The 24253-nt window shown below is 54.2% G+C and overlaps 1 protein-coding gene across 1 annotated transcript in view; it reads left to right on the top strand.

Annotated features, from left to right (window-relative positions):
• The window catches only part of LOC119357777 (equilibrative nucleotide transporter 3-like), a 165461-nt gene that overhangs the window by 2223 nt on the left and 138985 nt on the right, over window positions 1-24253 (top strand). The gene's annotated exons all lie outside the window — the stretch shown is intronic.

The raw sequence follows: 24253 nt of genomic DNA, 5'->3' as shown, positions 1-24253 counted from the left end.
GTGAGCGGTGGCTTTGCCTTTGGATGAACAGGACCCCGTGGTGTGGTGGGGGGCTGGATGAACAGTACACGGTGGAGGGGTGCCCGTGGAGGGGTGGTTGAACAGGACCCCATGGTGTGGAGGGCTGGATGAACAGTAGACGGTGGAGGTGTCGGGGGTTAGGTGCGACATATGCCAAAGGATGGCTTATCATGGTGGGGGCGAGTAGAACATCGCCGGTGCCTGGAAACGGGATTAGGCAAAGGCATGCACGCCGGCGAATCTTACCCAGCTTCGGGGCTCTCTGGGGAGATAATACCCCTACTGCTGCTCTGCGGGGTCTCCGTATGATCACTATGGCAAAGGGTTTACACGATTGCTCCTTGAGCTGTTTCCTCGAGGTAGGAGAAGGCAAGGCTAGCTCTCTCCTCCCTATATGGTCTGGTCTAGTGCTAACGGATTCGAACCCTTTACATGGGTGCCCTGGGGGGTTTATATAGGCCTACCCCCAAGGGTACAATGGTAATCCGGATGGGCGCGGGACCAGCCGTCAGTTTCTCTGGCCTCCGTCTTCTCCGCCAACTGCTGGGGCCCGCCGACTGGCGGGCCCCGGTGACCGGCCGGTACGGCGCCGACAGGCCGTGTCCGCCGCTGGCGGGTCTTGCCGGCTGCTGATTAGTGTAGCCGTGCTTCTAATGACGCGGGCTTGGTCATGGGGTCATGGCAACAGCCCTGCCGCCTGGCGGGCGATCACTATTGCCACTCCCCATCACATCTGGTTAATGGCGCGTGGGCCCCGAGGGAGGGGCTGGCCGACTCTCGGGGGCCGACTCCCAACGGGTCCGACTGGGGGCACTCTCGCCGTCTTCTGGAGTCCCGCTGATTGGTGGGGCCCGCCGCCTCAGGGTCATACAGACAAGCCGTCGTGGGTACAGGATCCTGCACACTGGTGCTGATGTCAGGGCTGGCATGGCAACAGTGCCGCGCCGGACGGAGAACTCCGCGGGTACGGCGTACTGTGGCCATGTCTGCCTTTGGAAAGGGGTGGGAGTGAGCTTCACTGTAGCCACTCCTCGTCCCGTCCCTCTTGATGAGGGCATGGGGCTTGTTGGCGTCGCGGGCTGACTCTCCATGGTCGGCTTCTCTGGAAGTCGTCAGTTAGGAGTCGGCTCCTCCTGAAGTCATCCCTGGGACTCGGCCACGAGTGGGCAGTCGGTTGCCTTGCCGCCGACTTCTCAAAAGGCAGCTCTTCGTCCCGGGGTCTTGAGGGGCGCAGCCTGCCCCAATGCCTTGAAAGGTTCTGGGACCCGGGTTAGCCTACCCGTGGCCCATTACTCCGACAGTAGTCCCCGAAGCTGATGAGGCGCCATGGACGATCGGCCGGGGAGCCTCAGTAGTTTCTCTTTCCGGGTGCCCGAGACATGAATCTTGCTTGACTTCTGCCGGGCCGACTAGAAGGAGTCGGACTCGCTCAACTCTGATTTTACGCAACATTCCGAACGCCGCAGCGGGATCTAAATGGCGTGCTGGCTAAGCTTCCAGGCCGCCGCCTGTTCCGGGCCTGTCATGTGGCAACACGCGGCCGGGCCAGTCTGCCTGCCCACGCGCGTGACAGACATGCCCACAGGCGGGGCCCGCCACTACCGCGCCTCAGCGCACGAGCGGATCCGCTGCGGCCCGAGCAGACGGTTAGGATTCCCAAAAAGTTACTGCGCACAGTAACTTTGGCGTGGGAACGTGGGGGTCGTGGGGTCGTGGGCGCAGTAAATCCCACAACCGCCCCCTCGGCTTCGCAGGCCATGAGGCTATAAGTAGGGGGAGGAGGGGGCGCGGCAGAGCACGCGCGCCCCTCCTCCACGCTACTCCTTGCTCTTCTTCTTGCTCTTCTCCGCACTGCCGCGCGCCCAAGCTTTGCCGAACGCCGCGGCGATCTGCTCATGATGAGCTCTTCCTCCGCCGCCGTGCCTCCCTCGGTGCATTCCGGCACCTGGGACGGCTCGGAGGTCCATGACGACCACATCGAGTTCCTCTGCCAGACTCGTCGGCTCCCCGACGAGAATTACGTGCGGGTACGCCTTGCACCGAAGGGGGAGATCTCTCCGGTGCCGAAGGAGGGCAAGCGGGTCATCTTCCGCTCGCACTACCTGTGCGGCCTAGGGCTGCCGACGAGCAGCTGCTTCCGCTCCTTTCTGGAGTTCTACGGCCTCCAGCCGCACCACCTCACACCCAACATAGTGGTGCTACTGTCCGCCTTTGTCGCCCTATGCGAAGGCTTCCTCGAAGTCCTCCCCACTATCGAGCTCTGGGGGGAGTTCTTCTACTCCAAGCTCGACACCCAGGCCACCGGCGTGCCGGCTCAGTGCGGTGCGTTTATCACCGTGTGGAGGTCGGGAGCCGACAACCCCTTCCCCACCATCAAGCTAATAAAGTCGGTGAAGATGTGGCAGCGATCGTACTTCTATGTGAAGAGTGTCTTCGCGGAGGGCGATTGGGTCAATCTGCCGGCTGGGAGGCTGCCCAACTGGTCATACCGGGCCAAGTCGCTGAGACTTGCGGGAGCCGGCACCGTCACGTGACTCCGAGTGTTGACGCAGTCGGAGGGCTTGACTGGTCCGGATCTGCTGGCCGCCTTCATGACGCGCCGAGTTCTCTCGCTCCAAGGTCGCCCCCACATGATATGCCAAATGAGCGGGCACCGTGACCCGAGTCAGATGTGCACCAAGGATGTGCCTCACGAGGAGGTGGCCTACATGGTGAACTACCTCTCGGACAACAAGCTCCTAGAGGATTGGCGGTTCGGCAAGGAGTCGTACTCTCACGCCAACCCCCCGCCCGTAGTGAGTTGCCCTTTTCCTTTTTCTTTGAGTTGTCTTCTTTCTTGCCGAGTTTGCCTTGTCCGACCTGACCAGTCAGCTTTGGTCAGAATCCCCTCCTCCATCCATCAGCCGGCACCGCGGGGCCGGCCTGCGAGTTCCTCGCCGACCGGGCGGAGAGCGACGTCGACGACCCCGATCTGGGGGCAGCGGCTTTAGAAGACGACGCCGAGGGAGGAGGCGGCCCGCGGCTCGGAGCCAGTCTAGAGGACTGGCCTGATGATGATGAGGAGGTCGTCCCCCGCCACCGGCCAGGAGCCGGTCATCCCGGCGCGGGCTCTTTTGCCGCGCCGGGTGCTCCAGGCGGCGGGAAGAAGCACAGGGCCGTGCCGACCTTGTTCGGCAGTGTGCCGAAGAAGCCCAAGAGCTCGGCTGCGGCAACCAAGCGGGACGAGGCGGCCACGAAGGCCATCCGCTTCCGCAAGGAAGTAAAGAAGCCGCCACTGGTCTCCGCGTGAGCATTCTATCTTTACGCTTTTATTCCTTTTTTGTGGCCTTTGTCTGAGTTTTTACTTGCTCCTCATGCTTCAGGGCTCCCCTTACTCTTAAGAGGGTCGTCGCCGCCTCCGTTATGGGGTCGGCAGAGACGTCCGCCACCACTCGGCGGATTGACCCCGCCACCGACCTCCGGGAGGCGATGGAGCGGAACGCGCGGGAGAAGCGCGACGAGGAAGAAGCCACCCGCCGGGAGAAAGCGGAGGCCGAGAAGGCGGAGGCCTCCGCCCTGAAGAAGCTGGAGACGGTCGAGGCCGCCGCTGCGGAAAAGCGGCCAGCGGAGGAGGCCGCGCACCGCCAATCGGTGGTGTTCGTCATCTCGCTGAACTCTGCGCCGCCGCCTCCGGAGTTCACGGGGCAGACTGGGAAGCCGTCGGCGAGAACCCCATCATGTAACAGGAAGGCGGCGACGCCTCCACGCCGGACGTGATCGTTCCGCCGCCGCCTCCACCGCCGTCTGGGAGCGTGCAAGGTAAACAGCCGGCGGACCCGCCAGTGCCGCCAACTGAAGATGAGGCCGTGGCAAGGCTACTCCTTCAAGTCGGCTCGCCAACGCGTCGCTGTCTTGAGAAGGCGACTTCGGCGCCACGCCCCTTGGAGACCGGCACCGCCAGCTTGACGATTCCAGATGCCGAAGCGACGAGCACCGCGGCCATTGGGTGGGTGCAAGGAGGCGGCACGGGCCCGCTGAACCAGGCGCTTCTGGATGTCCAGACGAAGCTGCGAGCCGAGAGCAATGCCATCCAAAACTGCACCAAGGCGCACCTGGCGTCGCGGGCAGCCATCCGGGTATGTTTTCTCTTTTGACTCTGTTTTCTTGTTCGTCTCTGAGGGGGCGCGCCAGTACACCCACTGGGTGTAGTCCTCGAGTTTCGGGCCGGCTGCTGAGCAGGCGGCCCGGAACTCCAATTGGTGAGTTCCGGGTACTAACTTTGTCTGAAATACTTGTTGCAGGACTATCACAACCTCCGTGTCACCGCCTTCAACCACAACGTTGAAGAGCTAGGCAAGCGGACCGCCGACTTGTCGTAGAGTTGGAGTGAGTTCTTTTTCTTCTTTGCGGGGGCGCGTTGGCGCACCCGCGGGCTGTAGTCCCCGAGATTCGGGCCGACTGCTGAGCAGTCGGGCCGGATCTCCCCGGCGACCTTCTTTGTTGATGACTTAACACCTTCTTTCTTCTTTCTCTTCAGGGGCCAACACCACTCTTCAACAGCAGCTGAGCGAAGCCAACTCTGCGTTGCATGCTAAGGGGGAGGAGTGCAGCAAGCTCGCCACCGAGCGCGATGTGCTGGCCACACAATTGGCAGAGCAGAAGGAGCTGCTCAAGAAGACGCAGAAGGAGGTGGAAGAGGCGGAGGCCACCCTCCTGGCCGAGTTCACGAGCGAGCGCTCCTCCTGGCTGACAAGGAGGCATTGCTGACCTCCGGCTTCCATGAGATTGAGGACATCGTTGATGGTGAGTTTCTTTACTTTCTTTCTTCGAGCTGCTGACTGTAAGTCGAGCCGACTCCTGGTTTTTGACTTGTTCTTCATTCTTTCCTTCTTGGCAGACTTCTTCCCCTGCCACTCGTAGGCCGCCATTCGAGCTATCGAGGCTGACCGCGAGGAGCGGAGGGCGGATGGCGTAGAGATCGTCGCTGATGCCCCTCGGACCCTTAACGAGCATATCCTGAGCATCGAGGCTCGCCTTCGGCTGGCTCACCGGATGCTGTGCCGGCTTCAATGTGTCGGCGCCTAGGCGATTGCTGCCCTGTGGCCAGACATGCAGGCTCCGTGCACCCCCAGTCGGACCGCCGACTGGCTAGAGGTCGCGGCTGGCCGTCTTGAGGCCTGGAAAGGTTCCTCGGCCCGGGCTGGAGTGCGCCGCGCCCAGAATTCGTCAAGGCATGGTATCCAGGGCTGGACCTAGACCGACTAGCCACACTCCGGTCAGAGGCCTAGCCGGAGCTGGCAGCCGCGGAAGACGCTGTCGTCAAGCACGCCGCGGTGATCGCCGAGTACACCGACACCAGCATCTTCGTCCCCGAGCAGGCTGAGGACGGCGAGGAGGTACCGCCGGAGTGGTTTGGGATGAACCCAGACTATGGCGAGGACTCGACGGAGGTGATCGGCTCCAGCGTCTAGGAGGAAGGCGAGGCGGAGGACGGAGGCGAGACAGAGGCACCAGAAGACGGAGCGGACGGCCAGCCTCAGCTCGACCGCGCCTCCAGCAATGAGCCACGTGCGACCGAGCCGACTGCCGTCGGAGGTGATCAAGCCGAGACTGCCTAGCCGGCCGCCCCAATGCCTAACACCGCCGTCTCCTCCGACCCTCTGAATCCGTCTGCAGCCTCCTAGGCTGCCGCCTTATCTTTATTTTACCTGTTTTAGTAGTCTTTGAAGAACTTTGTTAATTCGCACAATTCCACTCGCGGGGTGTATTTTGAACTTTTGCTCGAAGATTCGGCCAAGGGCCTCTGTTATGTAAATATTTATCCGAATTCTATCTTTTCTTGCACATTGCTCTTTTGGCTTTTTCCTTTGCCGCCTTCCCTCAGTTGCCGTCTTTGTCAGTCGAACAACCACTCTACAGACTGCCGCTGGATCAAATGCTTGGCTACTTTTGGGAAGGCAAGTACTTAGCCGTTTTCAGAGTTTTTTAGCAAGTTGAATAGAAGGCGGCGAGCCGACTGCTCAATAGTCAGTTTGTGAAAAGAAAAAAAAGGCTGGAAGCCGGCCTTAAGCTATGTTTATGCTTTGAGTCCTTAGCCATTTTTCATGTGGACGCCCATTCTTCCTTACTCCTGCCCACCAGACAGTCGCTCTACGAGCTGCAGCTCCTGGCAGGAGACGGCTTAGATGCCACACACTACTTGTCCGGCCGTAGGAAGCATTTCATAGCGCAGGACGGCAAGTCCCCGGGCCAACTACTCGAACCCGGTGTCAAGCGGCGTAACAAAGAGTAACATACTCGTAGGCATAATTCTTATCATATAGATAAAAGAGGGCAGTCCCCGAGTTCGTCTCGGGGGGCCCAAAGTCTTGGTACTTTAATACAAAAGGTAGCGTGGTACATACTGCATCAACTGTAAAATTTTCGGAGGAGATTTGCATTCCATGGCCGCTCCGTTTCTTTGCCGGAATCGTCCCTCTTGCGTGCTCGGGGCTTCTAAGCGTCGATCAGGTAGTAGGAGTCGTTGCCCAGCACTTTGCTGATGATGAAGGGGCCTTCCCAAGGCACCGACAACTTGTGTTGGCCGGCTGTTCGCTGGATCAGTCGGAGCACAAGGTCGCCTCTTGGAAAGATCTCGGCCTGACCTTCCTGTTGTAGTATCTGCGCAGGCTCTGCTGGTAGATGCTGGACCGGTTGAGTGCCAGCAGCCGGCCCTCTTCCAGCAGATCGACGCCGTCTTGATGTGCTTCTTCTGCTTCCTCCTTGGTGTACATGGTGACTCGCGGGGAATCAAACTCTATGTCCGTTGGGATGACGGCTTCAACACTGTAGACGAGGAAGAAAGGCGTGAAGCCGGTTGACTTGTTTGGGGTTGTGCGCAGACTCCAGAGGACGGCTGGCAACTCATCAAGCCAACAGTCGGCCGAACGCTCCAGCAGTTTGATCAGTCGAGGTTTGATACCAGACAGGATGAGGCCATTTGCCCGCTCCACCTAGCCGTTTGACTGCGGATGGGCAACAGACGCTAAGTCCAGTCGGATGCCCTGTGTCGCGCAGAAACGGGCCAAGGCGCCTTTGGCAAAATTTGTGCCATTGTTGGTGATGATACTGTGTGGTACGCCATACCGAATTGTGATGTCGGAGATGAAAGTCACGGCAGTCGTACCATTCAGTTTCTTAATTGGCTTCGCTTCTATCCACTTGGTGAACTTGTCCACCGCGACAAGTAAGTGAGTTAAGCCACCTCGTGCCATCTTGAATGGTCCCACCATGTCTAGGCCCCAAATTGCGAAGGGCCAGGCAATGGGGATGGTCTTGAGTGCAGAAGCCGGCTGATGCGGCTTGGAGCTGAACTTCTGGCACCCTTTGCATTTTTTGACCAATTCCTTGGCCTCTTCCAAGCCCGTTGGCCAAAATAAACCGTGTCGGAAGGCTTTGGCGACGAGTGCTCTTGAAGCCGCATGGTGGCCGCACTCGCCTTGATGGATGTCTTTGAGAATTGCTTGGCCTTGCTCTGGCTCTATGCAGCGCTGGTAGAGACCAGTGATGCTGCGCCTGACCAGCTCTCTGTTGACTATGGTGTAGGCTGCCGCTCGGTGTTGTACTTGCCGAGCTAAGGTCTCATCAGTCGGTAGCTCTTTGCTCACCAGGAATTTGAGGATGGGTTGGGCCCATGAAGGTGCTGCTATTTCTTCGACTGCCAGAACTGCAACTTGGACGAGGGTGGCTGGGCTGGGAGGCGGCGGGCTAGAGTCAGCAACTGCTTGTTGGATTGATGAAGTCCCCGGGCCGGCTGGCGCAGCCCTCAGGCCGAGTTCTGGAGTCTTCGGGCTGGTCGCCGCAGTCCCCGGGCCGGGCTCTGCAGTCCCTGGGCCGGCTTCGACTGTGGCGGCTTTGGAGCCATCTGCCAAAATCCTCGTACCGTCTGCCGGAGCTCTGGAGTCGGATAGCCGACACAAAGATGGAGTCTGATTCTGGCGAAGGCTTGACAGACGGCTTGAGGAGGCGCTGAAGGGCGACGCTGGATGGTATTGCTTGGCGGGTAGAGCCAATTCGTGCCAGGGCATCTTCTTGGTCGTTGTCGTTTCTTGGCACATGGAGGAACTCGCACCCCTCGAAATATCCACTGAGTTGTTGCACGAGGAATCGGTAACTCGCCATGTTTGCATCTTTGGCATCCCAGTCGCCAGACGACTGCTGGACCACCAAATCCGAGTCGCCATAACACAGGATCCGGCGAATGCCAAGCTCTTTGGCAAGCCGGAGCCCGTGAATGAGCGCCTCGTATTCGGCGATGTTGTTGGAGGCGGCAAAGTGGATTTGCAGTGCATATTTGAGTTTTTCGCCTTTAGGAGAAGTGAGGACAACGCCGGCTCCCAAGCCGGTACGCATCTTGGAGCCGTCGACATGCATCCGCCAATGGGTGGAGTCGGGCGCTGGAGGTAGGTACTGTGTCTCGGCCCAGTCGACGAGGAAGTCGGCCAGTGCTTGTGACTTGATGGCGGTGCGGGGCTGGTAGTGGATGGTGTAGGGAGCCAGCTCTATGGCCCATTTGGCCACTCAGCCAGAAGCATCTCGGCTTCCGATGATCTCGGCAAGTGGGGCCGTGCAGACCACAGTGATTGGATGCTCTTGAAAGTAAGGCTTCAATTTCTTGGCAGCAAAGTGCACGCCATAGCACATCTTCTGGTAGTGGGGGTAGTTTTGCTTGGAGGTCGACAGCACTTCGCTCAGGTAGTATACCGGTCTCTGGACAGGTAGCGCCTTGCCTTCCTCCTTGCGTTCCACTACAATGACTGTGCTGACTACTCGGTTGGTGGCGGCGATGTACAGGAGCATAGGCTCCTTAGGAGTCAGGGCCGCCAGAACAGGTGGAGTAGTCAACATCTTCTTCAACTGGAGAAAAGCTTCATCCGCCTTGTGGTTCCACTCGAAAAAAGTGGTCTTCTTCATGAGCTGGTATAAGGGGAGAGCTTTCTCGCCCAGCCGACTGATGAATCGGCTGATGGACGCCAAGCAGCCAGTGAACTTTTGCATGTCCAGCAGTCGGCTGGGTACCTCCATCCTCTCAATGGCATTGATTTTTATAGGATTGCACTCTATGCCGCGTTCAGAGACCAGGAAACCAAGGAGTTGGCCGGCTGGTACTCCGAAGACGCACTTCTCAGGGTTGAGCCTGATCTGGAATTGGCGCAGGTTCTCAAAGGTCTCCTTGAGGTCTTCCAGCAGTGTTCCACGTTTCTCCGTCTTCACCACCACATCGTCCACGTAGACGTGGGCGTTTCTGCTGAGTTGCTTGAGGAGACACTTCTGCATGCAACGCTGAAAGGTGGCGTCGGCATTCCTCAAGCCAAATGTCATGGTGAGGCAGCAAAAGGCTCCACACGGTGTGATGAAGGCGGTCTTCAGTCTGTCAGCCAGGTTCAGCTTGATCTGGTGATATCCCGAATATGCATCCAAGAAGCTCAACAGCTTGCAACCGGCTGTGGAGTCTATCACCTGATCAATTCTCGGCAAAGCAAACGGGTCCTTGGGGCAAGCCGTCAATACACATTCGCCACTGCTTGTTCTTCTTCAGTACCAGGACCGGGTTGGCTAGCCACTCTGGAAAGAATACTTCCATAATGAAACCGGCTGCTAGGAGTTGGGCTATCTCTTCTCCGACAACTCTTCTCTTCTCTTCTAATAGGCGGCGTAAGGGCTGCCTGACAGGCTTTGCATCAGATCAGACATGTAACTTGTGCTCGGCGAATTCCGTCGGTACACCTGGCATGTCTTTGGGGGACCATGCGAAGATGTCCCGATTCTCACAGAGGAAATCAACGAGCTCGCCTTCCTATTTGCTATCGAGGTTTGCGCCTACGACAGCGTACCTCTCTGGGTGCTCCGGATCCAAGGGTATCTTCTTTGTCTCTTTGGCCAGCTTGAACGAACCCTCAGCCTTCGACTCCTTGGGGTTAGGCGACACCTCTAGCTGCTTGCCGGCCAATGCCACAACCCGGTCAAGAAGCCGCTTCTCGGCCGCGATCACCAGGGACTCGGCCAACCGACTACTCTCAGCCGCACAGGCAGACGACTTCTGGTAGTCGCCGGCTACGGTCAAAACCCCCTTGGAACTAGGCATCCTCATCTTGAGGTAGGCGTAGTGGGGGATTGCCATGAACTTGGCCAGGGCAGGTCGGCCAAGTAACGCACGGTATGGGCTCTAAAGATCCACCACCTCAAACCAAACTAACTCTCGGCAGAAGTGATCTTTGTCTCCAAAGAGGACGTCCATCAGGATCTTGCCGATTGGTGAGCAGGAAAGGCCAGGAACAATGCCGTGGAACACAATCCGGCTGTTCTGGAGCTGTCTTTGCTTGATTCCTAACTTCTCCATGGTGTCTTTGTACAGGATGTTGATGCTGCTGCGTCCGTCTATCAGGACTCGCGAGAAACGAGCAGCTCGTCTATCCATGGCGAAGGTGGCATCCAAGTCCAAGGCATAAGAGCCCGGACTCGGCATCACCTCTGGGTGATCAGCTCTACTCCAGCTGATAGGCTTCTCGGACTAGTGCATGAATTCTGGTGTCTCTGATGCTACTACATTCACCTCTTGCTACTGCAGCCGCCTGCTGCGTCGATCATCAGCCATGCTGGTAAATATCACGTAGGCTCCATGTTCTTCGGGGTACTCGTCTTGTACTGCGCCGACTGGCCTGACAGCCGGCTGCTGGGGCGGAGGCGAAGGCTGCTGCCCAGCAGGCGGGGGAGGCTGGAGGCCGTCTCCTTTGGCGATCCTGGTGAGCCAGTGGCACTTCCGGGTGGTGTGATTCGACGGCTTTGCGCCGCTGTGGAATTTGCAAGGACCATCCAGAGTCTGCTCGTATGAGAATGCCAGCAACCAGTTGGGCTTGCCGCCTTTCTGTCGCTTGGGTGGAGGCAGCCCTTCCGGCTGCTGATCTTCGACTGTCGCTACCTGCCGGCTGCTGGACGCTGGCTGTGGGACCTTGCGCTTGTGGTCGCTCTGCTGTTGTCGCCGACTGGCGTCTCCAGCCGGAGTTCTAGGATCCTGAGGGGCCACTTGGCCAGTCGCACTAAATTGAATCTCCGCCTTCATGGAGGAGTCGGCCATGGCATACTTGTCTGCTATGACCAGCAATTCGTCGAGGGTTTCTGGCTCGTCGCAGAGGAGCTTGTGCTTGAGGAGGGTGCCTTCTCTGCACCCGGCAGTGAAGTACTCAATAGCCTGCATCTCATGCACGCCCTCGCAGGAGTTCCGAAGCTCAGCCCAACGCATGAGGTAGTCGCGAGTCGACTCGTTGGGGCCTTGCACGCACAAGGAAAGCTGACGAGGCTTGGGAGGACGCTTGTACGTGCTTGTGAAGTTGCGGACGAATGCATCGGTGAAGTCGACCCAGTTGTTGATGATGCGGGGCTTCAGGCTGTTTAGCCATGTCCGGGCCGTGTCCTGGAGCATGAGCGGAACGTATTTTACGGCAACACGCTTGTTGCCGTTCGCTATGCTGACGGCTGTGGAGTAATCAACCAGCCAATCCTCTGGCTTCACGGAGCCGGTGTACTTGGGCGTGTCTCTTGGGAGCGTGAACCCTTTGGGAAAGGGCTTGTCTCGAATCTGGGGCCCGAAACAAGGCGGACCCAACTCGTCTTCTTCTTCCAGCGCCAGGGATCGGTGAAGTCGGTCGATCCGGTGGCGGGTGTCGTTTTCTCCGACTCCCTCTCGACGGCCAAGGCGGTCGCCGAGAGTCGGGTGGTCAACAGGCAGCGGGGAGACTCGCCTTTCCTTGCGAGGAGGAGGAGGCGGACAGTCGTCCCGTCGTTCCACTGTTCTCGGGCGGCTGTCTTGGTTGCGCTCTATGGTAATGCGAGTCCAACTGTAGCTGACAGCCGGATCCTTGTCTTTTCTTCCTCGGGCGCCGCCAGTCGGCGTTCGAGACGTCGCGCCTTGGTCTCGGCATGGAGGCGGGTTGTCGTTTTGTTGCTGCGGCGCCTCCGTGCGGCAGCCGGCCTCGTTCTGTGCGGCAGCCGCGTCGAGGAGCCGCTAGAATCGCTCCATCATCAGGCGGCGGTCTTCGCCCTCGAAGTTGTCCAGCTCGTCCGCCGCCGCCTGGGCGGCTCGAATGTTCTCTGCAAGCGTGGCGTACACAGGGCGATTTGCCTCGAACAGGTTGGCGATGGCCACACCGCGCTGCTGGACCGCGCATAGGCGGCTGGGCCCAGCTGGGGCTGGCGAGCCACCCACAGCGCGATCCATCTCACGCTGGTAGGCTTCTGACAAGCATCTCATGCTTGACAGCTTCTTCACGCCTTCGACAAGCTGAAGGCGGCGCGCCTCCAACGTCTCCACGCCAGCGTCTTTCGGAATGGGCGCAGTCAGGTCTTGCAGTGCCGCGCCAAGGGGGTCATGCGCTCCTCCGCCTGGAGGCTCGTCATGGCCGATGATGAGCACCTCGGTGATGGTGCTTCCGTCGCTCTCCGCACGAGGGAGCGGCTCGTCGTAGACCACCACATTGGTGGGGAACGCGTCGAGCGACGCGGTGTCGGAGTCGACCCGCATCGGGTCAGTGGAGCCTACAGACTCCAAGTCCACGGCAGGCTCACCGGTGACGTGGAGTTGGTCAAGGAGACCCGCGAGGAGGATCTTGGGGCCGCCCGTGCCTGCGTCGGATGCAGGCTCGTCGGAGAGGCGAACCTCACCGACAAGATCGGCGAGGCACCTGGCTGCGCAGGCGATCTCGGCGCTGTTCAGCGCGTCAGTGCAAACTCCGTCTGGCGTGCCAGGCTGGCTGCACTCGCCAGGGAGGAAAAGGGTTCCCGTCCAGAGCAGGTCTCCAGACGACGGTGCACCAGGCCCCACGGTGGGCGCCAAATGTCGGGGGTTGGGTGCGATATATGCCAAAGGATGGCTTATCATGGCGGGGGCAAGTAGAACGTCGTCGGTGCCTGGAAACGGGATAAGGCGAAGGCATGCATGCCGGCGAATCTTACCCAGCTTCGGGGCTCTCCGGGGAGATAATACCCCTACTGCTGCTCTGCGGGGTCTCCGCATGATCACTATGGCAAAGGGTTTACACGATTGCTCCTTGAGCTATTTCCTGGAGGTAGGAGAAGGCAAGGCTAGCTCTCTCCTCCCTATATGGTCTGATCTAGTGCTAATGGATTCAAACCCTTTGCATGGGTGACCTGGGGGGTTTATATAGGCCTACCCCCCAAGGGTACAATGGTAATACGGCTGGGCACGGGCCCAGCAGTCAGTTTCTCCGGCCTCCGTCTTCTCCGCCGACTGCTGGGGCCCACCGACTGGCGGGCCTCGCCGACCGGCCCAGTACGGCGCCGACAGGCCGTGTCCGCCGCTGGCGGGGTCTTGCCGGCTGCTGATTACTGTAGCCGTGCTTCTAATGACGTGGGCTTGGTCATGGGGTCGTGGCAACAGCCCTGCCGCCTGGCGGGCGATCACTATTGCCACTCCCCGTCACATCTGGTTAATGGCGCGTGGGCCCCGAGGGAGGGGCGGGCTGACTCTCGGGGGCTGGCTCCCAACGGGTCCGACTGGGGGAACTCTCGCCATCTTCTAGAGTCCCGTTGATTGGTGGGGCCCGCCGCCTCAGGGTCGTACAGACAAGCCGTCGTGGGTACAGGATCCTGCACACTGGTGCTGATGTCAGGGCTGGCATGGCAACAGTGCCGCGCCGGACGGAGAACTCCGCGGGTACGGCGTACTGTGGCCATGCCTGCCCTTGGAAAGGGGTGGGAGTGAGCTTCACCGTAGCCACTCCCCGTCCCATCCCTCTTGATGAGGGCATGGGGCTTGTTGGCGTCGCGGGCCGACTCCCCATGGCCGGCTTCTCTGGAAGTCGTCAGTCAGGAGTCGGCTCCTCCTGAAGTCGTCCCTGGGACTCGGCCACGAGTGGGCAGTCGGTTGCCTTGCCGCCGACTTCTTAGAAGGCGGCTCTTCGTCCTGGGGTCTTGAGGGGCGCAGCCTGCCCTGATGTCTTGAAAGGTTCTGGGACCCGGGTTAGCCTACCCGTGGCCCATTACTCCGACAGGAGGGGTGCCCGTGGAGGGGTGGTTGAACAGGACCCCGTGGTGTGGAGGGCTGGATGAACAGTAGACGGTGGAGGGGTGGTTGAACAGTAGCCGGTGGAGTAGCGCGCGGTGGAGGCTGGATGAATAGGAGCCCATGGAGGCTGGATGAACAGGAGCCCATGGAGGCTGGAGGAGGTCGATGGTGGAGATGAACAGTATCCCGTGGAGTCCCGTTTTGTGGTACGGCACACCCCTCCCAATGAACAGGAACCCCGTTTCGACCGTCGCGCTCTAGCACAAGTCCGTTTCCTCCGTTTTGCGGTACGCCACACCCCTCCCGATCAACGGGACCCCCGTTTCGACCGTAGGAGGTCCGTTTCCTCCGTTTTGCGGTACGCCGCACCCCTCCTGATCAACAGGACCCCCGTTTCGACTGTAGGAGGTCCGTTTCCTCCATTTTGCGGTACGCCACACCCCTCCCGATGAACAGGATCCTGTTTTGAACGTGGCCGGTCGAACACAAGGCCGTTTCCTCCATTCCGCGGTACACTAGGCCTCGTTTCCATCGCCTGTTCCGTCCAAGCCCTCCCGATGAACACAACACATTCTGTTGCCTCCCCATGAACACGACGCATTCCGTTGCCTCCCCATGAACACGACGATGACGCTGTTTCTCCGTTCCGACCCAGCCATGTACACAAGCCCTCGCCGTACGTATGCGCGAGTAGGCGTTCGAGACCCCTCCCGTATGTACACATACGTGGCCGTATTTTCTTTCTTGCACACTGACCGTTGTACGTACATGTACATGCTACGTGCGCGCCTCTACATCGACCAGTATGTATCTACGTACACGTTCGCGACCAGAATGACAACGCTACGTACGCTTCGACCGCGTGGGTCCCGACTGTCAGGCACTTCCTTGCGTACGAAGATGTAGCTGGTGGGTCCCAGTAGTCAGGGGGCGAATCGATTTGTTTTTTTTGCCCGGACGCACTTCCTTGCATGCGAAGGTGTAGCTGGTGGGTCCCAGCAGTCAGGGGGGAAACATTTTTTTCACGAAATACGGTGGCCCGTCCGGTGGGTCCCCGCTGTCAGGTGGAGGAATAATTATTTTGCACGTAATACGGAGGCACTTCCTTTCTGCGGCCGTGGACCCAGCTGTCAGCCTCTCCACGTACAGTCCACGTCTGATGGAAGTCGTTCCTTGACCATGTTGTCCACGCCATGCCGAGAGCACCAGGACGGTGGACGACGGCAAGGCCTAGGAAGGGGACAAAGGGGAGCCGGGGAACACGCGACAGTGGAAGCCCGCGTGGAGAGGAGTACGAGGGTTCACTGGTTCGGCTGCGGTGTGAGGCTGCCGTCGCCGCAGGGCCTGGCCAGCGGTGGGAATAGTAGGGGGCGGTGAGGCCTCCGCGGCAGCACAGCCGGCCACGGGAGGCAGGAGCATGTGGCACGACCGGCGCTGCTTTGGGCGGCTGGAGCAAGAAGACAAGAGGTTGAAGAAGCACTACGGCCATTGGATGGACATCATACGGTCACTGGAGCTAGAATCATTCATATTGACTAAAGTTGACAAAGGCCCCCGTCCCAGTCAACTTAGTAGGCCCACAAGTCAGCCTCCCACCATGGTGGATCCCATCTAGCAGGGGGAGTATTCATTTTTTTGTGCGTAATAAGGAGGCACTTCTGGTGGGTCCGAGCTGACAGCAGGGGGAACCTTTTTTCACGAAATACGCTAGCCCGTCAGGTGGGTCCGAGCAGTCAGGGGGAAACGTTTTTTCGTGAAATAAGGTGGCCCGTCCGGTGGGTCCCTGCTGTAAGGTGGAGGAATAATTATTTTGCGCGTAATAAGGAGGCACTTCCTTGCGGCCGCCTGGACCCAGCTGTCAGCCTCTCCACGTACAGTACTCTTCTGATGGAAGTCGGTCGTTGACCATGTTGACCACGCCGCGCTAAGAGCACCAGGGTGGTGGTCTGGACGACGGCGAGGCCTAGGAAGGGGACGACGCGGAGCCGGGGAAGACGCAACAGTGGAACGAGGGTTCACTGGTTCGGCTGCGGTGTGAGGCTGCCGTCGCCGCAGAATAACAGGGGGTGTGGGTGAGTGGAGGGATGGCCTGGCCAGCGGTGGGAGTAGTATGGGGGCGGTGAGGCCTCCACGGCAGCACAGCCGGCCACTGGAGGCAGGAGCAGGCGGCACGGCCGGCGCTGCTTTGGGCGGCTGGACCAAGAAGACCAGAGGTTGAAGAAGCAGTACGGCCGTTGCATGGACATCGTACGGTCACTGAAGCTAGAAACGTTTATTATTGACTAAGTTGACAAAGCCCTTGGTACGCTCCAACTTAGTAGGCCCGCAGGTCAGCCTCCGAAACGGTGCGCCCCAGATGTTAGGGGGGGAATCATTTTTTGGGCGGTCGAAGCTAAGAATATTCGAGATTGAAGAAGAAGCACGACATCCGTTGGACAGACATCCAACAGCCACTGCTGCTAGAACCGTGTGTTGACTATAATAAGTTGGCAAAGCCTTGCATACGCGTTAACTTATTTTTTTAGGGGATGCGTCACTTAGTAGGCCCACAAGTGTGTGGCAGAGAACTTATAGCCCATTTGCGTTTTATAAGAATGTACAACCCATGTTGGAATTCTAGTGGAATTTACAACAGCCCATTTACAGTTTGTTAAAAGTACATCCCATTTTCTAGCTAGGGCAATGATTAATAATTTCAACCAACCGTTGAAGACAGAATTCAATAAAATTTCCCACATTTTGATGGGCTCCGAAATATTTTTATCCCAAAATTTCTAGTCAGATTAAATATAAATTGTATTATGTAAAATTCCAACGAAACATTGCGCGCGCAACAATGAAAATTTAAGATTTTCAAAATCCATAAATAATATTTTATAAACTAATTTCGTGTTTGGTGCATTTTTTTTATAGTTACTGCCCAGTTTTTATAATTACATCCCATTTATTATTTTTTAAAGCCCATTTTCCTGTTAAGCCTAATGCATCCCTCCTAGGAAAGATTTGCAGCCCGGTGGGGCGGAGAATTACAAGTGACCTTGCCTGGGTATTCCTCAAAAAGACGTATAGCTGGGCTAGCCATTTTCATCTTGAAAAAATAGTATCTGGGCTGGATATCTGGCCTGGGCTAGATGGGCCACAGCCCGCCCAGTTAATACCCTGCTCTCCTCTGAACAACAACAAAATCATCGCCAAGAAAAACTCTGCAGTGCTCACGCCTCAAAAACACAAATACTGCTCGAGCTGCTTGGTCCCAGCTGTCGGCCGCACCTTGTGCAATTCTCTCGTTTATATTGACTACATAGGTTGACAATGGATTGGGACCGTGATGTCAGGAAACCAGGAGAAAGCAAAAAAAAAATAGTTGTACATAATAAGGAGGCACTTGCGTACGTACGGCTATGGCCCTAGTGGGTCCCTAGTGTCATCCAGTCAAAATAGAGCCATCTCCTAAATCCTCATGTTCGTTGACGATGTTAACAATGCTCGGCGCCACGGCGAGCGCAACAACTCGAAGGACAATGGAGAGGGCCTCGCGGGCCGTACGGATGGTCTGTTACAACGCCCGCTACACATTCAGGAAGCCAGGATCATCGGACACCTATGAGCACCTTCGAGAAACTGAGACGGCATGAAACGGTAAAGCCGCGCTTGGGAGCTCTGGTTTATTTCAAACCTATATTAACATACAAGTGTAATTTACTCGTCATCGAAAACAACGCGTAAAATACAGGCGTAATGAAACCGAGGGCCCGAGGTCTCTAAGTAAAACTGGCGGGTTACGCGTGTAATTTGAGAGACCAGTGTATATTTTACAAGCACTGTTTTATGGATGACATTGACGATACATGCACGACATGCGTATCATGCCATCCATGGGAAAGGCTGAAACGATAGCTAACGGCTGGATTAGCAATCATCCGAGTGTCGTTCAGCGTTTTTATCGTGTGTCAAGTACTTTCGATATTTTACTAGTCAAAATCGACCAACCAAGCGCCTTCGCCCGAGACCATCTGCTTTAATTTACAAACGCCAATTTTACAAGCGGTTTTGGATGGAAAACGATGATCCAATCACGGCCTAATATCATGAGTTGGTCGGAAGATCATATGGTTTCACGTCTAACCTACCCGACTTGTCGTATAGGCTATGAATGAAACATCAGACGATGAACTTCTTAAGCACGGAAACAACAGAAGAGGATGATCTTCTTAACTAGCAAATCACTGGCATTAGATCGACATGAAAAACAATACGAAGCATTATTCTCAGGAGGCACGGTGAATAGCTCGTGATGCCGCATGCCACAACATTCCAAGCTCAACTTTGCAATCAAACACAAGGCCTGGCATTACATAGACAATATTCAAAACAAACTCTTAACACAGGAATATCTTAGCAGAGTAACTATTTACTTCTAAACTATACACAGGAATAGGAAAAAAACACTCAACACTGCTCACAGCAAGGGCGTCCCACTCAAAAATATCAAATGCATGTCTTCTGGCTAACATCAATGAGGAAATTTTGACAAGGTTTTCCAATTCCAATATATTAAACTAACGTCTTCTTGCTAACATCAATGATTAAACTTCGACAAGCTTTTCCCATTCAAAATATGTAATGCCTATGATCGTGGAGTCCTGTCGCTTCTTGCTAACATCAATGATTAAACTTTGACAAGCTTTTCCCATTCAAAATATGTAATGCCTATGATCGTGGAGTCCTGTCGCTTCTTGTAGTTGTTTGGGCACTTCTTGCCCAGGGTACTCCATGTGTTGTTAAAGTGCCAATGGTCTCTCCAGACTAGTCATGTCACCGGTGTCTAATATTTATGGCACCGACTGTAGCAATGGAGGGATTCGGTGCCAAACTAAGAAAAGGTGAAATTGGCACCTGTTTTGGCCTACATAGTGGAAGGCCTAATACTCTATAAAGCTTCTCGGTCATTCCTTCTATAATGTAGCGCAAACAATGACTGCTTCTTTCTGCAAAGTGGAACGACCAACTGGACCCAGTAATGCAGCAGTTTGCCTTGGACACATTGGCTCCTTTTGTGTAGTTGAACTAAAATCAAAGTTGGAATAAAAACGAGCTTTAATTTTGATATCCCTGTAAGCAACAAAATGTATAAGGGAAACAATTACTGAGAAATAACGGTTGATGACTTGTACTCCCAGAAGAAAAACATCTACTGATCTACCTTATCTTAATGGGAAACAAAGCAGGAGAGTAGCAATTCTCAATCAGTGTGATTCATTCATATTAACTGAGACATTATCTTAACAATGCCTTGTTTCAAGATGTATAAAGAACGAAAAAGTAGAAAAGTATCATTCCTAAAACAATGCGACTGATTCATTTTAACAGAGACATTATCTTAACAATACCTTGGTTAAACATGTAGAAAGAACTACAAAGCAGGATAGTACCATTTGTAAAACACTGTAAGTTTGTAACTGATATATAATAACAAAGACATTATCTGAACAATACATTTCTTAAACATGTACTCTGGCCGATCCCTAACAGAAATGGTACTCCTGCCGATCCCTAACAAGTGTTTGCAGTTTTGAACTAAGATTCAGTTCCAGGGTAGAGTGGGCGCAACAACAGTATGTGCTTCCATCTACTTATAAAGGGGGTGATGCAGAGTTTGTTGTAACAAAGCAACAAGCATCATGTCTGGGTTGGTTCCATTTTTGTTCACTACTTAATGGGAAAAGACAGCAATACAATAGCTTCAATTCAACATTTATTTAAAACAATACCAATACAAGTAGCACAACGTCTCAAAGCACACTGCACAATCATGTGGATGAAGGCCTGTACTGACCTTTCATGCGACCGACAATGATAAAATACGAATTTGCCAACACGAATAGGAAATCCAATCTCGTTTTGTGCAGTTGCACTGAAATCAAGAAAAGTGTTTCACGTGGCGAAGCAAAATGTTGCAATAGCAACAAGTTAAATAGATATCCCTGTATAAACAGAGGCAAAAAAGGAGTCAATTACTGGCTAATAAAGGAGGATGAAACATGCGGCCACAAAAATGGTAGTCCCGCCAATCCCTAACAAGTGTTGCAGTTTTGAAATAAGATTCAGTAGTTAATTCTAAGAGTGGCATCAATTACTGGCTTATAAAGGGGGTGATGCTGAATTTGTTGTAACAAAGCAACAAGCATCATGTCTGGGTTGGTCCCATTTTTGTTCACTACTTAATGGGAAAAGACAGCAATACAATAGCTTCAATTCATCATTTATTTAAAACAGTACCAATACAAGTAGCACAGCATCTCAAAACACACTGCATGATCATGTGGATGAAGGCAAGCACTAACCTGTCATGACACACACAAGATCACATATGAATTTGCCAACACAAATAGGAAATCCAATCTCGTTTTGTGCAGTTGCACTGAAATCAAGCAAAGTGTTTCGCGTAGCGAAGCAAAATGTCCCAATAGCAACAAGTTGAATAGATATCCCTGTATAAACAGAGGCAAAAAAGGAATCAATTACTGGCTAATAAAGGAGGATGAAACATGCGGCCACAAAAATGGTAATCCCGCCAATCCCTAACAAGTGTTGCAGTTTTGAAATAAGATTCAGTAGTTAATTCTGAGAGTGGCATCAATTACTGGCTTATAAAGGGGGTGATGCTGAATTTGTTGTAACAAAGCAACAAGCATCATGTCTGGGTTGGTCCCATTTTTGTTCACTACTTAATGGGAAAAGACAGCAATAAAATAGCTTCAATTCATCATTTATTTAAAACAGTACCAATACAAGTAGCACAACATCTCAAAGCACACTGCACAATCATGTGGATGAAGGCCTGTACTGACCTTTCATGAGACGACCAACATAAAATATGAATCTACCAACACGAATAGGAAATCCAATCAAGTTTTGTGCAGTTGCACTGAAATCAAGCAAAGTTGCCGGTGTGATATTTAAGTTTTCTATAGCAACAAGTTGAATAGATATCCATGTTTTAAGAGGCAAAAAAGAAAAAAATTACCGGCCAATAAAGGAGGATGAAACATGCGGCCACAAAAAGAAGCATCTACCTTATCTTGATGGAAAACAAAGTATAGGACAATAGCATTTCTAAAACGGTTGCATTAATTCATATTAACAGAGAAATTATTTTAAAATAGATCAGTAGTTAATTCTGGGATTAACAACAGCAAAATAGCTGCCTGGGACATGCCAGCACCATGTGCGTCCACACGTATAAATGGGTGATGCAGAGTATGTAGCCAAGCAGCATATATGCGCTGGTCCCATATTTGTTGTCTTTGAACCTTCTTCCTATGTGAGGGCAGCAAATCTAGTTGTGCACAAACTACCCGACCCCCTAGTTTCTTTCCCTTTTCAAAAAAGATATCGGTTCCTTACAGATGTGTGTACTGGGTTACCCCCTTTTTCCCTTTTCGACCTACAAAGCGGCTGGATAGCCAGTCTATACTACTTTCCGCCCCTCCTTTCCTCATTGAACAACGTCCTAGATTCTTGCTCCAGCCCACTGCACCCTTCTTTCCTCTTTGAACCAAGACCTAGATTCGACTACAGATCGAAAAAGATCCACATGCAGCTAGAGCAACGACGGTTTCAAAGAAACTTATACCGTAGGGTCGTCGGGATGTGGCAAGGCGTGCGGCGGGAGGTCGGATCTGCCCACACTACGTATGACAATGAGGAAGAAGGGGTCGGTGGCCCTCCCGCACAGGCGTTGGGTGAAAGAGAACAGCGCAGCCGGCAGTGGATTGCCTCCCTCACCGAAGGTGATAGAGTGAACGCTGCACCTCCTCCCCTTCCTGGTGCGACGAGATAAGGACGCCTCCTTCACCAGCTGTGAGGGGGGAGAGAGACAAGAGGCTAACGCAGTCTTGTTTAGATCTGGTGAAGAGAGGGTGAGAGCCTGTGAATATAGCAAACCCTAGCAAATGAACGCTGAGCCTCCAGCGTGTAACATATATGTAGTGCGGCGAGCGTGTGGAGAGTGCAAATCCTAGCGAACAAGCACTGAGGCTCCCGCTTATATATATACTACTGTAGTATGGACTGAGCTCCGGTGCCTTCACTGAACCTGCTTTTGGCTATATGACAGGTGAGCCAGCCACATTTTGGGCCCACCTGTCGTAAATCCAAAGGCAGGTGCACTAAGTCAATGAAGCTGCGTCCATATAGTACTCTCATGTATACGACTAAAATATAGTGGAGTGGTTTTCTTATTCTCTCCATAACAATCATTTTAAATTGTGTAAGTATGAAACGAAACTCTTTATTTAATGTACAGTGAAGAAAACTAGTACTACTTCCAATGAACTAACGACCCATGCCCACGCGTCCTGGTCGCACTTCATCTCCTTCACATGTGGTACACTACCCTCCCTTAAGAAAATTCGATCAAAAACACACACCCGCTTCCAGGTCGCGAGAGTCGTCGCGCACACACACATAGACATAGACATGCATATCCGTGTTTACGTAAAATTCCATTTCCATCTCCATCTCCAATCATATTTGTCCAATTGTCACATTATTTATGTTGTTAATTATATACGCAGCAATATTAACGTACATCATCTCTTGTTTGCGCACGTCCGGACCGCTGCCACGGCCGGTCCTGACCAACCCGAACCCTCTTCATCACCCGCGCGTGCTTCTCGCCCAAAACGGTCAGTGCCGCATTCATGCCCAGCCAGAGAGGACGCGACCTCTCACTGGCGCCGGCATTGAAGCGGCGCGCCGGTCGAGAGAGCGTCACCCGCACCGCTTCAGGTGCACGTGGCTGCTCCGCGTTCAAAGGTCGCAATAGCCGGCTACAACATGCGCGATCTCTTCCAGTAGTAAGTTCTTGGGAGTCCGTGCTACAGCTAGCTGTCCTCCCCCAACTCATCAATCTCTTCCAGTAGTGCTAGTACTCCATGGTGCGATCCATCGGCAAGCAGGCGGGAAAGTTATGGTATACTACTCGGTTTGCGGTGAGTGGCATGCCGAGCGACTGTGTGGGGTCGAGCCGTGGAGGAGGGTGAGACACGAACACGCCAGACGTGATTTAAACGTTGGTTTTTCTCGATGGTGCGATCCAACGAAACGAAACGTTGGTTTCTCTCCGTTTCCATTTTTTCTCCGGAAAAACGGAAACTATTCCACTCCATTTTCATTCCTATTCCAAGGTTGCCCTGTTACAACATTCCATCAAATACAAAGGAAACCTAACATGCATGCTGATGCATCTCAATGATTCACAGATCATAGCCAATATTTACTTCAGAACTAAATAAAAAAGTTGTGAGAGCGTGTACGATAGAAAAACTACTGATGGGGTCACTACGACTTAAACCCTAAACCCTAAACATGATTTAATTTCCTGGGCAGGTAGAACCTGTTGAAGGAAAGACGACTGGCACCCTCGGATCATACGATGCTTTTGTGCAGTTCCACTAAAATCGACCTGAGCATCCCTCATGGCGAAGATATTGAAGAAGTGTGATTAGAATAATAGTACTGGCACTAGTTCATGAGACATAAACTCATCACAAGTAGAAGTCGGTAGAAGTAGAGAAAGATCGACATGGAGATGGAGCTACAGCAGTGGAGCAAGCCGGCTCCAAAAGGAAGATGGACTACCTGGGACGTCGGGCTGTAGCTAGAAGGGCGGTTGGGACGCGGCATCAGCCCATACCGCGGTGACCCCCGATTGGGACGCACCGACTGTGGGTTTTCTCCCTCGCCAATGTCGACCGCGTCTACACAGAACATTGTTCCCTTCCCCCAGCTGCGGGATCAGGCCCGTCGTTCTATGCTTGTGAAGAGAGCAACCTAAGCAAGCAGGCTTGTAGCTTAGGCTCCTGCTAGTGTATATATAGTGGTTTTCTTTTTCTCTCCATATCAACCATTTTATATTGTGTACGTGTCATTCAAGAGTGAAATGATGGTTGCTTCTTCCGACTAACTTACTGTGTGATTTAACTGCTCCTTAGTGGCCCCTACACGTACTCCCCCTACGTGTATGCCACAGTCACACATACACATGGACGCAAAAACGCGCGTGATGCCCTAATGCATGCATGTCCGAACACACGATGGAACACACACGGTCACGCTCAAGTGCTCAACCTACACGTGCATGCACACACATACTCAGTCAGGGTGAGCTAGTGACCGTATGAACACCGG

This window comes from Triticum dicoccoides, chromosome 2A, assembly GCF_002162155.2.
Source record: "Triticum dicoccoides isolate Atlit2015 ecotype Zavitan chromosome 2A, WEW_v2.0, whole genome shotgun sequence".
NCBI classification, from domain to species: Eukaryota; Viridiplantae; Streptophyta; class Magnoliopsida; order Poales; family Poaceae; genus Triticum; species Triticum dicoccoides.
This window is presented reverse-complemented; position numbering and strand designations above follow the sequence as displayed.